The sequence below is a fragment of the Bombina bombina genome, chromosome 1 (genome assembly GCF_027579735.1).
Source record: "Bombina bombina isolate aBomBom1 chromosome 1, aBomBom1.pri, whole genome shotgun sequence".
Taxonomy (NCBI): domain Eukaryota; kingdom Metazoa; phylum Chordata; class Amphibia; order Anura; family Bombinatoridae; genus Bombina; species Bombina bombina.
In genome coordinates, this window is record NC_069499.1 from 1116025923 (window position 1) to 1116042368 (window position 16446).

At 42.8% G+C, this 16446-nt stretch overlaps 1 protein-coding gene across 3 annotated transcripts in view; it reads right to left on the reverse strand.

Moving 5' to 3' along the window:
* The window catches only part of CACNB1 (calcium voltage-gated channel auxiliary subunit beta 1), a 163684-nt gene that overhangs the window by 62479 nt on the left and 84759 nt on the right, over positions 1-16446 (reverse strand). The window lies entirely within an intron of this gene.

The window sequence follows — 16446 nt, forward strand, 5'->3', positions numbered from 1 at the left end:
AGAGCACCACAGCAGAGCTGTTAAATAGCTCCTCCCTTCCCTCTCACTCCAGTCATTCGACCAACGTTAGGAAGAGAAAGGAAAAGCCAAGGTGCAGAGGTGTCTGAAGTTTACAACAACCCACAACCTGTCTAAAAGAACAGGGCGGGCCGTGGACTCATCGTGTCAAAAAATAAATAAATTTATCAGGTAAGCATACATTTTCTTTTCTTTTTTAAGACACGATGAGTCCATGGATCATCTTAATTACTAATGGGATTCAATACCCAAGCTAGAGTACACAGATGATACGGGAGGGACAAGACAGGGAACCTAAAAGGAAGGCACCACTGCTTGAAGAACCTTTCTCCCAAAAGCGGCCTCAGCCGGTCAAAAGTATCAAATTTGTAGAACTTGAAAAAATGTGAAGAGAGGACCAAGTTGCAGCCTAGCAAATCTGTTCCACAGAAGCTTCATTTGTGAACACCCAAGAGGAAGCAATAGCCCTAGTGGAAAGAGCCGTAACTCTCTCGGGAGGCTGTTGTCCAGCAGTCTCATATGCATAACGTATGATACTCTTCAGCCAAAAAGAAAAAGTAGCAGCAGAAGCTTTCTGTCCCTTACATTTTCCTGAGAAAATCACAAACAAAGAAGAAGACCGACAAAAGTCCTTAGTCGCCTGTAAGAAAAACCTTAAAGGGACATTAAACACTAAATACATGCTAGATAGAATGATGCATTCAAAGAAAAGATTAGTCCATGACTAACATGTAGATGTATTTTTTAAAGTTTCATTAGTTGTTTAAAAAGTGAAAAAATAAGTGTAAAGTTTTAGTGTCTATAAAACACTGGGAGCTGCCATGTTGTAACTTGTGTTACCTTCTCTGCTGTGGCCAATTAGGGTCAGTTATAAATAGGTCACTAGAGTGTGCAGCCAATGGTTGTGCTGGATTTCCATTTTTAACAGGAACTGAAAAGCTCACAATTTTAGAATGGAATTACAGGCAAAGAGGACAAAATAAATAATGAAAGTATATTGCAGAGTTGTTTTATATATACAATTTATCATTTTATATTACCATCTCAAAGTGTTTAATGTCCCTTTAAAGCACGGACCACGTCCAAATAACGCAGAAGTCTTTCCTTCTGAGAAGAAAGATTAGAACCCAAGGAAGGAACCACAATCTCCTGATTAATGTTCCGATCAGAAACAACCTTAGGAATAATCCTAGATTAGTATGTAAAAACTACCTTATCTGAATGAAAAATAAGATAAGGAAACACATACTGCAATGCCGAGAGCTCTGACACTCTCCAAGCAGAAGAAATAGCAACAAGAAATAAAACTTTCCAAGATAACAACATAACATCTAAGGAATGCATAGTCTCAAACGAAACCCCTTGAAGAACTTTGAGAACTAAATTAAGACTCCATGGAGTAGTAACTGGTTTGAATACAGGCCTGATTCTGTCCAGGGCCTGACAAACAGATTGTACATCTGGGACATCCGCCAGACGTTTGAGTAACAAAATAGATAAGGCCGAGATTTGACCCTTTAGGGAGCTTGTCGACAAACCTTCTTGGAGCAAAAACAAAAATTCTAGGAATCCTAACTCTACACCATGAGAAGCCCTTGAATTCGCACTAATAGAGATAGTTACGCCAAATCTTATTGTAAATCCTTCTAGATAAAGGCTAATGAGCCTGAATCATGGTCTCTATGACCTAATCAGAAAATCCCAGCTTGGATAAAAAACATAATTTATGCTTACCTGATAAATTCCTTTCTTCTGTAGTGTGATCAGTCCACGGGTCATCATTACTTCTGGGATATTACTCCTCCCCAACAGGAAGTGCAAGAGGATTCACCCAGCAGAGCTGCATATAGCTCCTCCCCTCTACGTCACTCCCAGTCATTCGACCAAGGACCAACGAGAAAGGAAAGGCCAAGGGTGAAGTGGTGACTGGAGTATAAATTAAAAAATATTTACCTGCCTTAAAAACAGGGCGGGCCGTGGACTGATCACACTACAGAAGAAAGGAATTTATCAGGTAAGCATAAATTATGTTTTCTTCTGTTAAGTGTGATCAGTCCACGGGTCATCATTACTTCTGGGATACCAATACCAAAGCAAAAGTACACGGATGACGGGGAGGGATAGGCAGGCTCTTTATACAGAAGGAACCACTGCCTGAAGAACCTTTCTCCCAAAAATAGCCTCCGATGAAGCAAAAGTGTCAAATTTGTAAAATTTGGAAAAAGTATGAAGCGAAGACCAAGTTGCAGCCTTGCAAATCTGTTCAACAGAGGCCTCATTCTTGAAGGCCCAAGTAGAAGCCACAGCTCTAGTAGAATGAGCTGTAATTCTTTCAGGAGGCTGCTGTCCAGCAGTCTCATAAGCTAAACGAATTATGCTACGAAGCCAAAAAGAAAGAGAGGTAGCGGAAGCTTTTTGACCTCTCCTCTGCCCAGAGTAAATGACAAACAGAGAAGACGTTTGTCGAAATTCCTTACTTGCCTGTAAGTAAAATTTTAGAGCACGGACTACATCCAGGTTGTGCAGTAGACGTTCCTTCTTTGAAGAAGGATTTGGGCATAAAGAAGGAACAACAATCTCTTGATTGATATTCCTGTTAGTAACTACCTTAGGTAAGAACCCAGGTTTAGTACGCAGGACTACCTTATCCGAATGAAAAATCAAATAAGGAGAATCACAATGTAAGGCTGATAATTCAGAGACTCTTCGAGCCGAGGAAATAGCCATTAAAAATAGAACTTTCCAAGATAACAACTTTATATCAATGGAATGAAGGGGTTCAAACGGAACGCCCTGTAAAACATTAAGAACAAGGTTTAAACTCCATGGTGGAGCAACAGTTTTAAACACAGGCTTAATCCTGGCCAAAGCCTGACAAAAAGCCTGGACGTCAGGAACTTCTGACAGACGTTTGTGTAACAGAATGGACAGAGCTGAGATCTGTCCCTTTAATGAACTAGCAGATAAACCCTTTTCTAAACCTTCTTGTAGAAAAGACAATATCCTAGGAATCCTAACCTTACTCCAAGAGTAACCTTTGGATTCACACCAATATAGGTATTTACGCCATATCTTATGGTAAATCTTTCTGGTAACAGGTTTCCTAGCCTGTATTAAGGTATCAATAACTGACTCAGAAAACCCACGTCTTGATAAAATCAAGCGTTCAATTTCCAAGCAGTCAGCTTCAGAGAAGTTAGATTTTGATGTTTGAAGGGACCCTGTATCAGAAGGTCCTGTTTCAGAGGTAGAGACCAAGGTGGACAGGATGACAAGTCCACCAGGTCTGCATACCAAGTCCTGCGTGGCCACGCAGGTGCTATTAGAATCACTGATGCTCTCTCTTGTTTGATTCTGGCAATCAATCGAGGAAGTAACGGGAAGGGTGGAAACACGTAAGCCATCCTGAAGTCCCAAGGTGCTGTCAGAGCATCTATCAGGACTGCTCCTGGATCCCTGGATCTGGACCCGTAACGAGGAAGCTTGGCGTTCTGTCGAGACGCCATGAGATCTATCTCTGGTTTGCCCCAACGTCGAAGTATTTGGGCAAAGACCTCCGGATGAAGTTCCCACTCCCCCGGATGAAAAGTCTGACGACTTAAGAAATCCGCCTCCCAGTTCTCCACTCCCGGGATGTGGATTGCTGACAGGTGGCAAGAGTGAGACTCTGCCCAGCGAATTATCTTTGATACTTCCATCATAGCTAGGGAGCTTCTTGTCCCTCCCTGATGGTTGATGTAAGCTACAGTCGTGATGTTGTCCGACTGAAACCTGATGAACCCCCGAGTTGTCAACTGGGGCCAAGCCAGGAGGGCATTGAGAACTGCTCTCAATTCCAGAATGTTTATTGGCAGGAGACTCTCCTCCTGACTCCATTGTCCCTGAGCCTTCAGAGAATTCCAGACGGCACCCCAACCTAGAAGGCTGGCGTCTGTTGTTACAATTGTCCAGTCTGGTCTGCTGAATGGCATCCCCCTGGACAGATGTGGCCGAGAAAGCCACCATAGAAGAGAATTTCTGGTCTCTTGATCCAGATTCAGAGAAGGGGATAAGTCTGAGTAATCCCCATTCCACTGACTTAGCATGCACAGTTGCAATGGTCTGAGGTGTAAGCGTGCAAAGGGTACTATGTCCATTGCCGCTACCATTAAGCCGATTACCTCCATGCATTGAGCCACTGACGGGTGTTGAATGGAATGAAGGGTGCGGCAAGCACTTTGAAGTCTTGTTAGCCTGTCCTCTGTCAGGTAAATCTTCATTTCTACAGAATCTATAAGAGTCCCCAGGAAGGGAACTCTTGTGAGTGGAACGAGTGAACTTATCTTTTCGTTCACCTTCCATCCATGTGACCTTAGAAATGCCAGCACTACCTCTGTATGAGACTTGGCAGTTTGAAAGCTTGAAGCTTGTATCAGAATGTCGTCTAGGTATGGAGCTACCGAGATTCCCCGCGGTCTTAGTACCGCCAGAAGAGCACCCAGAACCTTTGTGAAGATTCTTGGAGCTGTAGCCAATCCGAATGGAAGAGCCACAAACTGGTAATGCCTGTCTAGGAAGGCAAACCTTAGGTACCGATAATGATCTTTGTGAATCGGTATGTGAAGGTAAGCATCTTTTAAATCTACAGTGGTCATGTACTGACCCTCTTGGATCATAGGTAAAATTGTCCGAATAGTCTCCATCTTGAACGATGGAACTCTTAGGAATTTGTTTAGGATCTTTAAGTCCAGGATTGGTCTGAAAGTTCCCTCTTTTTTGGGAACCACAAACAGATTTGAGTAAAACCCCTGTCCCTGTTCCGATCGTGGAACTGGATGGATTACTCCCATTAACAAGAGCTCTTGTACGCAGCGTAGAAACGCCTCTTTCTTTGTCTGGATTGTTGACAATCTTGACAGATGAAATCTCTCTCTTGGAGGAGAGTATTTGAAGTCCAGAAGGTATCCCTGAGATATCTCTAGCGCCCAGGGATCCTGAACATCTCTTGCTCAAGCCTGGGCGAAGAGAGAAAGTCTGCCCCCCACTAGATCCGATCCCGGATCGGGGGCCCTCAATTCATGCTGTTTTAGGGGCAGCAGCAGGTTTCCTAGTCTGCTTGCCCTTGTTCCAGGACTGGTTAGGTTTCCAGCCTTGTCTGTAGCGAGCAACAGCTCCTTCCTGTTTTGGTGCAGAGGAAGTTGATGCTGCTCCTGCTTTGAAATTACGAAAGGAACGAAAATTAGACTGTCTAGTCTTGGCTTTGGCTTTGTCCTGAGGCAGGGCATGGCCTTTACCTCCTGTAATGTCAGCGATAATCTCTTTCAACCCGGGCCCGAATAAGGTCTGCCCTTTGAAAGGTATATTAAGCAATTTAGACTTAGAAGTAACATCAGCTGACCAGGATTTTAGCCACAGTGCCCTGCGTGCCTGAATGGCGAATCCTGAATTCTTTGCCGTAAGTTTAGTAAGATGTACTACGGCCTCCGAAATGAATGAATTAGCTAGTTTAAGGACTCTAAGCCTGTCCGTAATGTCGTCCAGAGTAGCTGAACCAATGTTCTCTTCCAGAGACTCAATCCAGAATGCCGCTGCAGCCGTGATCGGCGCAATGCATGCAAGGGGTTGCAATATAAAACCTTGTTGAACAAACATTTTCTTAAGGTAACCCTCTAATTTTTTATCCATTGGATCTGAAAAAGCACAGCTATCCTCCACCGGGATAGTGGTACGCTTAGCTAAGGTAGAAACTGCTCCCTCCACCTTAGGGACCGTTTGCCATAAGTCCCTTGTGGTGGCGTCTATTGGAAACATTTTTCTAAATATCGGAGGGGGTGAGAACGGCACACCGGGTCTATCCCACTCCTTAGTAACAATTTCAGTAAGTCTCTTAGGTATAGGAAAAACCTCAGTACTCGTCGGTACCGCAAAATATTTATCCAACCTACACATTTTCTCTGGTATTGCAACTGTGTTACAATCATTCAGAGCCGCTAACACCTCCCCTAGTAATACACGGAGGTTTTCCAGTTTAAATTTAAAATTTGAAATATCTGAATCCAGTCTGTTTGGATCAGAACCGTCACCCACAGAATGAAGCTCTCCGTCCTCATGTTCTGCCACCTGTGACGCAGTGTCTGACATGGCCCTAATATTATCAGCGCACTCTGTTCTCACCCCAGAGTGATCACGCTTACCTCTTAGCTCTGGTAATTTAGCCAAAACCTCAGTCATAACAGTAGCCATATCCTGTAATGTGATTTGTAATGGCCGCCCAGATGTACTCGGCGCTACAATATCACGCACCTCCCTCTGAGCGGGAGATGTAGGTACTGACACGTGAGGCGAGTTAGTCGGCATAACTCTCCCCTCGTTGTTTGGTGAAATTTGTTCAATTTGTACAGATTGACTTTTATTTAAAGTAGCATCAATACAGTTAGTACATAAATTTCTATTGGGCTCCACTTTGGCATTGCAACAAATGACACAGGTATCATCCTCTGAATCAGACATGTTTAACACACTAGCAAATAAACTTGTAACTTGGAAATACAATTCAATTAGAATAATATTAAAACGTACTGTGCCTTTAAGAAGCACAGAAGATCTATGACAGTTGAAAATTAATAAATTGAAACAGTTATAGCCTCAATCCTTGTAAATAACACAACTTTAGCAAAGGTTTAATCCCATTAGCAAAGATAACAAATTCTGAAAGCAGGAAACAAATTACAGAATAAACGTTTTTTATCTCAGTCAAACTATAATTGTCACAGCTCTGCTGAGAGAAATTACCTCCCTCAAAATAAGTTTTGAAGACCCCTGAGCTCTGTAGAGATGAACCGGATCATGCAGGGAATACAATGAGTTGCTGACTGAAATATTTGATGTGTAGAAAAAGCGCCAAAAAACGGCCCCTCCCCCTCACACACAGCAGTGAGGGAGAACAGAAACTGTCAGAAAACAGATTAAGCAACTGCCAAGTGGAAAAATAGTGCCCAAACATTTATTCACTCAGTACCTCAGCAAATGAAAACGATTTTACATTCCAGCAAAAACGTTAAACATAATTTCTAGTTATTAAACAGCTTTATGTATTTCTTACAGTGTAATTCTAGTGAAGTACCATTCCCCAGAATACTGAAGTGTAAAGTATACATACATGACATTATATCGGTATGGCAGGATTTTCTCATCAATTCCATTGTCAGAAAATAAAAACTGCTACATACCTCTATGCAGATTCATCTGCCCGCTGTCCCCTGATCTGAAGTTTACCTCTCCTCAGATGGCCGAGAAACAGCAATATGATCTTAACTACTCCGGCTAAAATCATAACAAAAACTCTGGTAGATTCTTCTTCAAACTCTGCCAGAGAGATAATAACACACTCCGGTGCTATTTTAAAATAACAAACTTTTGATTGAAGATATAAAACTAAGTATAATCACCATAGTCCTCTCACACATCCTATCTAGTCGTTGGGTGCAAGAGAATGACTGGGAGTGACGTAGAGGGGAGGAGCTATATGCAGCTCTGCTGGGTGAATCCTCTTGCACTTCCTGTTGGGGAGGAGTAATATCCCAGAAGTAATGATGACCCGTGGACTGATCACACTTAACAGAAGAAAGTAAATTTAAATTTCTTCTACGATATAACGAGTCCACGGATTTCATCCTTACTTGTGGGATATTAACCTCCTGCTAACAGGAAGTGGCAAAGAGCACCACAGCAGAGCTGTATATATAGAGCTGTATATATAGCCCCTCCCTTCCCTCCACCCCCAGTCATTCAACCGAAATAAAAGAGAAAGGAGAGGCCAAAGGTGCAGAGGTGACTGAAGTTTATAAAAAAAGAAAATATAATCTAAATCTGTCTGAAAAATGACAGGGTGGGCCGTGGACTCGTCATATCGTAGAAGAAATTAATTTATCAGGTAAGCATAAATTTACTTTTCTTCTACAAGATATGACGAGTCCACGAATTTCATCCTTACTTGTGGGATATTAACCTCCTGCTAACAGGAAGTGGCAAAGAGCACCACGTAATGTTGTCCGACTGGAATCTGATGAATTTGGCCGAAGTAAGTTGAGGCCATGCATGAAGCGCATTGAATATTGCTCTCAGTTCCAGAATATTGATTGGAAGTAGAGACTTCACCTGAGTCCATACACCCTGAGCCTTCAGGGAATTCCAGACTGCACCCCAGCCTAGTAGACTGGCACTATCACCCACGAGGGTCTGCGGAAACACGTCCCTTGGGACAGATGATCTGGCGACAACCACCAAAGAAGAGAATCTCTTGTCTCCTGGTCCAGATTTATCTGAGGAGATAAATTTGCATAATCCCCATTCCACTGTCCGAGCATGCACAGTTGCAGTGGTCTGAGATGAAATCGAGCAAACGGAATGATGTCCATTGCCGCCACCATCAATCCAATTGCCTCAATGCACTGAGCCACTGATGGCCGAGTATTGGACTGAAGAGCTCGGCATGTATCTAGAATCTTTGACCTTCTGACCTCCGTCAGAAAAATCTTCATGTCTATAGAATCTATTAGAGTTCCCAGGAAGGGAACTCTTGTCTGTGGAATTAGTGAACTTTTTCTAGATTCACCTTCCATCCGTGAGATCTCAAAAATGCTAACACTGTGTCCGTATGAGACTTTGTTAGAAGATAAGTCGACGCCTGAATCAGAATATCATCCAGATAAGGCTCCACTGCTATTCCCCGCGGTCTAAGAACCGCCAGAAGGGACCCTAGAACCTTCATGAAGATTCTGGGTGCTGTGGCCAACCCAAAGGGGAGAGCCACTAACTGAAAATGCTTGTCCAGGAAAGCAAACCTTAGGTACTGATGATGATCCTTGTGGATAGGAATATGCAGGTATGCATCCTTCAAGTCCACGGTAGTCATAAATTAACCCTCCTGAATCATTGGTAAAAATTGAGCGAATGGTCTCCGTCTTGAAGGATGGAACACTGAGAAACTTGTTTAGACTCTTGAGATCTAAAATGGGTCTGAACGTTCCCTCTTTTTTGGGAACCACGAAAAGATTTGAGTAAAACCCCCGTCCCTGCTCTAGTTTTGGGACAGGACAAATTATTCCCATAGTAGAGAGGTCTTTTACACAACGTAAGAATGCCTCTCTTTTTTTCTGGTTTACAGACAATCGTGAAAGAAGAAACCTCCCTCTTGGGAGACAACTTTTGAATTCCAGTTGATACCCGTGGGTCACAATATCTAGTGCCCAGGGGTCCTGAACATCTCTTTCCCAAGCCTGGGCAAAGAGAGAAAGTCTGCCCCCTACTAGATCCGGTCCCGGATCGGGTGCCGCCCCTTCATGCCGACTTGGTAGTAGCAACGGGCTTCTTGTTTTGTTTACCCTTGTTCCAAGCTTGGTTGGGTCTCCAGACGGACTTGGCCTGAGCAAAATTCCCTTACTGCTTTGTGGAGGAAGAAGAAGAAGAGGGTACTCCTTTAATATTCCGAAAGGAACGAAAATTATTCTGTTTACCCCTCAATTTAACCGCCTTATCCTGATGTAGGAGATGACCCTTACCTCCAGTGATATTAGAAATTATTTTTTTCTTACCCTTGAAAGGAATAGCCAAAAGCTTTGATTTAGATGATACATCAGCAGACCAAGACTAACCATAGCGCTCTACACGCCAAAATGGCAAATCCAGCATTCTTAGCCGCCAATTTAGCAATTTGAAAGGCGGCATCAGTGATAAAAGAATTAGCCAGCTTGAGAGCCTTAATTCTATCTAAGATATCTTCTAAAGGAGTCTCAATCTTAAGAGACTCTTCTAGGGCCTCAAACCAAAAGGCCGCTGCAGTTGTAACTGGTACAATGCATGCCGTAGGTTGCAAGAGGAAACCCTGATGAATAAACATTTTCTTTAGGAGACCCTCCAATTTCTTATCCATAGGGTCTTTGAAAGCACAGCTGTCCTCAATAGGAATAGTGGTATGCTTAGCCAGGGTAGATATAGCTCCTTCCACCTTAGGGACTGTTTGCCAGGAGTCCCGGACAGTGTCAGAAATAGGATACATTTTCTTGAAATTAGGAGAGGGAGCGAACGGGATACCCGGTCTGTCCCATTCCCTCTTAATAATTTCCGCAATTCTCTTAGGAACCGGAAAAACGTCAGTGTAAGCAGGTACCTCTAAGTATTTGTCCATCTTAGACAACTTCTCTGGTGGTACCACAATAGGATCACAGTCATCCAGAGTCGCTAAAACCTCCCTAAGTAAAAGACGGAGGTGTTCAAGCTTAAATTTAAAGGATATGACGTCCGAGTCTGTCTGAGGCAACGCACTTCCCGATTCAGAAAGTCCCCCCTCAGATAGAAGTTCCCTAACCCCCAATTCAGATCCCTGAGAGGGTACATCGGAAATAGCCAACAACGCATCAGAGTGATCCGCAATCACATTGTCCTCTGTTCTACTGCGTTTACCCTGTAACACTAGCAACTTAGATAACACCTCTGTAAGGGTAGTTGACATAACTGCAGCCATATCCTGCAAAGTAAATGAATTAGACGCAGTTGAAGAACCAGGCGTCGCTTGGGTGGGCGTTAGAGGTTGTGACGCTTGGGGAGAACCTGGAGGTACACCCCGATTCCCTTCAGCCAGAGAATCATCTTTACACACATTTTCTATACATAAAATTTGTGCTTTGCATTGTAAGGCCCTCTCAGTACACGAGGGACAAAAAGTCAGAGGGGGTTCCACAGTGGCATCTAAACACATAGAACAATGAGTCTCCTCCTCACTGTCCGACATGTTAAACAGACTATCAGTACTGATAATAGTCGTACCTTGCTAAATATTGATTATACTAAAAAAATGAAAAATATTAACACCAAAAAATTGTACTGTGCCTTAAAATTTCAAAAAAGCAAATATTTTACTGAAACCTGCAAAAACGCTTTTTAGCCTGAAAAAACTGTTTTAATGTGTCAAAAAACGTTCCTTAATATTGCATCCACTTGCAAGATAAGCCCAAACACAATATTAACACTCAGAATATAAACTTTATTATTTATACAATTTATAGGCCCCTGCACCACGCCCAGAACTAGATGTCCGGATATATAGAAAAGACTTATCGAGTACAGACAACTTAAGCCTCCAGTCTCTGCCAGCTATGCGATGTCAATGAAGACTGCGCGACGGAGCGCACAAAATAAGCCCCGCCCATCGTGGGCGTACTGAACTTTGACTAGGACCTGCATGGGTCCAAAAAAACATGCCTGACATGATAATAAAAGTAAAAAACATGCGTCCTAATGCAGATCAAATCCCTGCATTCATACCATCAACCGCTTTAGTCTCCCAGCGTCAAGCCCAAACATAAGCCCCAATCTGAATAAAACATCTGGCCATGAAATAAGTTAATAAACTAATAAAGGGATTTCAGGTACACAAATATTTTTCTTAGTGCATACTGCTTACCCTTCCCCCAATAGGGGACAATGTCAGCCTGTTCTGGTATATCAAGTCTCCCCAGAAAATAAAAGACTGCACATACCTCAAAGTTGCCTGTAGCAAGACACCGGTGTCCACACTGAAGATTTTCTCACACATACCTTCAGCTAAGTTGTGGGAGCCATTATGGATCTTAGATAATGTTTGCTAAGATCATAAACATCAGGGCAGAAAATAATATGTCCCCTCCTTGTGAAGCAATAGACTGATGATTTCCCCCTGAGAAAAATAGCACTCTCTGGCACTATTTAAAAATAAAAAACTTCTTGATTGAAGAATCTAAACTAACACCTCACTTTACCTCTTCCTATTATTAACACAGGCAAAGAGAATGACTGGGGGTGGAGGGAAGGGAGGGGCTATATATACAGCTCTGCTGTGGTGCTCTTTGTCACTTCCTGTTAGCAGAAGGTTAATATCCCACAAGTAAGGATGAAATCCGTGGACTCGTCATATCTTGTAGAAGAAATGAAGCGATCAATCTCCAAGCAGTCAGTTTCAGAGAAACTAGATTTGGGTAAAGGCAGGACCCCTGAATCAGAAGATCCTTACTCAACGGGAGTCTCCAAAGAGGCAGAGATGCCATCTCCACCAGATCCGCATACCAAAACCTGCAAAGCCAGGCCAATGCTATGAAGATCACCGAAGTCCTTTCTTGTTTGATTTGAGCAATTACCTGAGGAAGAAGAGCAAACAGAGGAAATAGCTATGCTAGACTGAAGGTCCAAGAAAACCGCCAGAGCATCTATCAGCGCCTGGGAGTCCCTGGACCTCGATCCGTATCTCGGTAGCTAGGCATTCTTGGGATGCCATGAGATCCAATTCCGGCTGACCCCACTTGAGAACCAGATTGGAGAACACTTCCGGATGGAGTACCCACTAATCCGGAGGAAAAGTCTGCCTGCTCAGAAAATCCGCCTCCCAGTTGTCCATCCTTAGGATATGGATCGCCGAAAGACAACAAGAGTGGGCCTCCTCCCACTGGACTAGTTTTGGATACCTCTGTCATCATTAAGGAATTCCTCGTTCCTCCCTGATGATTGATGTAAGCCACTGAAGTAATGTTGTCCGACTGGAACCTGATAAACCGTAGAGAGGCTAGCTGGGGCCAGGCTGGAAGAGCATTGAAGATTGCTCTCAGTTCTAGAATGTTTATAGGAAAAACAGACTCTGGCTGAGTCCAAATTCCCCAAGCCTTTAGGGAGCCCCATACTGCTCCCCATCCCAGAAGGCTGGCCTCTGTTGTCACAATCACCCAAGACGGACAGAGAAAGCAGGTTCCCTGGGAGAGATGATCCAGAGACAACCACCATTGAAGAGAGTCCCTTGTCTCCTGCTCCAGAGTTATTCGAGAAGACAAGTCTGCATAATCTCTGTTCCATTGTATGAGCATGCTTAACTGCAGAGGCCTGAAATGGAAACGAGCAAAAACAGGATGATGTCGTCACCATTAGACCGATTACCTTAATGCAATAAGCCACTGACAGCCTAGAAGAGGACTGAAGGGCTAGACAAGTATAGAAAATCTTTGATTTCCTGACTTCTGTCAGAAAAATCATATTGATAGAAAAACTATTATGTTTCCTCAGAAAGGTACCCTTGTATTTGGTACTAAAGAACTCCTTTCCCAAATTTTACCTTCCACTTGTGAATCGCAGGAAAGATACCACCAAGTCCGTGTGGGATCTAGCTTGTTATAAGGATGGTGCCTAGACTAGGACGTCGTCCCGATAGAGCGCCACTCCAGAAAGGCAAACCTTAGGAACTTGCGATGAACCCTGCAAATAGGAATATACAGGCATGCGTCCTATAACAGCTGTCATAAATTGACCCTCTTGGATCAAAGGGAGAATGGAAATCCATCCATCATGAAAGACGGTACTGTAAAAGTACCCCAATGGCTTTATAAACCCTGCCGGGATTAAATAGCTCCTCCTATCTCAAACCAGCTTTTGTAGACAGGGCGTTAACTAACTGATCTACAAAAGCAGCCCTCTAAAAGTGGTCTGAAAGTTCCCTTCTTCTAAGAGAACCACGCACAGATAGGAAAGAAATCTCAGACCCTGTTCCTGAATTGGAACAGGAACAAACACTCCCAGGTCGAAAAGGTGTCCTAAACAGTCTAAGAACGTCTCACATTTTGTCTGGTCTGCCTATAATCTTGAAAGCAGAACCAGCCTGTAGGAGGAAAACTTTTGAACTCTAGATTGTATCCCTGGGACACTATTTCTATTGCCCCGGAATCCTAAATATCTCTAACACAGGACCAAGCGTAAAAGGAAGTCTGCCCCCTCCAAGATCCAATCCCGGACCGGGGGCAGGCCCTTCATGCTGACTGATCTAATAGCAGACTTCTTGGATTATTTTCCCTTATACCAAGATTGAGCCTCAAAATAACGAAAGGAACTAAAATCGCTCTGTTGTTCTTTTCCTCTCCTGGGGAATAAAATTACCCTAACCTCCCGAGATATCAGAGATAATCTCTGACAAACCAGGACCAAATAAGGTCACTCCCTTGAAAAAGATAGCTAAAAGCTTAGACATAGGGGGCACATCCGCAGACTAAGGCAATAACCATAAGGCTCTGTGGGGTAGAAGGAAAACAAAAACCTCTGTACAAATGGAATTATCCAATTTAAGAACTTTTAACCTATTCTGGATTCCATCCAGAGGAGTGTCTGCCCTATAGTGTCAGACCACGCCTCAAGCCAATATGACACCGCACTAGAGATGGTAACAATGTACTAGCAGGTTGACATAACTTGGTGTACAGACATCATTTTGAAGAACCCCTCTAAATTACTTATCCTGAGAGGGTATAGAAATTGTATAGAGACAGAATTGTCTGGGGTAGCCCAAACCTCCTTAATTAACAACATGGATGATTTCCAGTTAAAAAGTGAAAGTGAACAACCCCAGTATCAGATAAAAATGGGTGCATAATAGCAGATAACAAAAAGCTTAACTGCTTTAAATAAAAAGACCGGAACATATGCTCTACAATAAAATCCAGACAGTGTTTAACAGTAACTCTTGTTGTAACATATACAATATACAATATAATGTTAAAGAGCAACCCTCTATAGTTGGATTATGTTAACTTTGAAGGACCGCAACGCATGTTTTAACGCTGCGTGGTCCCATTTGAACAAAAAACACAACCTCAGTGTTAAAACAGGCTCCGATACCAGAGCAGCAGTAGAGAAGGGGCACGCAGTCCAAAGAACTGGCGTCACACGAAGCTCCGCCCATCGTGGGCGTAACCAACATGTAGCTCCCGGTCGCCCTAAATTATAACAACGGCGCCACCGGGAGCTAAGTTAACTGAGCCTTCCTAACCTGGGTGTGACTGTGGCTACTGCCTCCCTGTAGAAGGAAAAAACTGTTCCTCAGTGTTAAACTCTGATACCGGAGTAGCGTTATAGAAAGAGTGCGCAGGCCAAAAGAACTGGCATCACACAAAGCTCCGCCCATCGTGGGTGTAACCAACCTGAAACTCCTGGTCGCCATTAAGTTATAATAACTGCGCCACCGGGAGCCAAACTAACTGAGCCTTCATCATCTGGGGACAAATGTGGCTACTGCCTCCCTGTAGGAGGAAAACTAGTCGCTTGAAGTTTTAGCCCAAATACTGTGCAAAAACAATATCATCTTCCCACTGAGTCTTTTACCTCAGCCCAAGGAAAAGTCCCCCAAGTAAAAAAGCAATTTCCTTAGCCCCAGTGCCTGCAAATAAGTTGCTGTCACAGAATTTCTCTTCTTTTAAATGTAGAAGTTCGTTCTCATAGTAATTAAAGTGCTCCACTTCTCTGCGATCTATATTATTAACCCAGATAAAAAAGTCAGCACTTACCTTTGTATTCTGCCCAGCAGCAGGGCAGCTCAGCAGGTTTAGGAGGTCCTCTCCCTCCAATAGCCCTGTGGATAAAGATAAAAGCCTGAGTAATCTTGCTTAGGCTATCAGGGTTAGGGCAGCATAAATGTATGGAAGGCGCAGTGAGAATTAAGTCCCACAAGTTCCCATTGCTTTAAAGCCACCAAAAGCTCTACTGTAGAGACTGATATGGACTACGACTACACCCTAGAACAAAGTAGCACACTCTGGCACTACTTTACAAATAATAAACTCTTGATTGAAGAATCTCTAACTAACACCTCACTTTACCTCTTCCTATCACTAACGTAGGCAAAGAGAATGACTGGAGTGGGAGGGAAGGGAGGAGCTATTTAACAGCTCTGCTGTGGTGCTCTTTGCCTCCTCCTGCTGACCAGGAGGTGAATATCCCATTAGTAATTAAGATGATCCGTGGACTCATCGTGTCTTAAAAAAGAAATAATACATTACATCATTTTATTACTGCATTATCATGGTTCATTAAGGGATATTAAACATTTTGAGACAGTAATATAAAATGTTATGAATATATGTATAGCATTTATTTAATTTTAAATGTCACTTTAAAGGACCATTAAATACAGTAGAATCGAATAATTGACAAATACTCAATAAAATGACAATAGAATAGCACTTACTGTGAATTTGAAATGAGCAGTAGACTATTTTCGGGCAATTTTCCAAGTTAATCCAATTTTCCCTCCCCCTGTATCATGTGACAGCCATCAGCCAATCACAAAATGCATACACATATATACTGTGTACTTTTGCACAAGCTCAGTATGAGTTGCAGAAAGTGTGCATATAAAAAACATTGTGCACATTTTGATAATGGAAGTATATCGTACGTTTTTGTTTTGTTTTTAAAATGCATGTTTTATTTGAATCATGAAACTTGATTTTGACTTTAGTGGCCCTTTAAGTCTGCATTACCATTATATAAATGCTTCAGAATGAACAGTGTACAGCGACAAACTACAGAAAAACTGACAAATGTTTTTAAGGTTGGCTAACAAAAGCTTTAGAATAAACACCCTCAAAATTACAATGTGACATACAG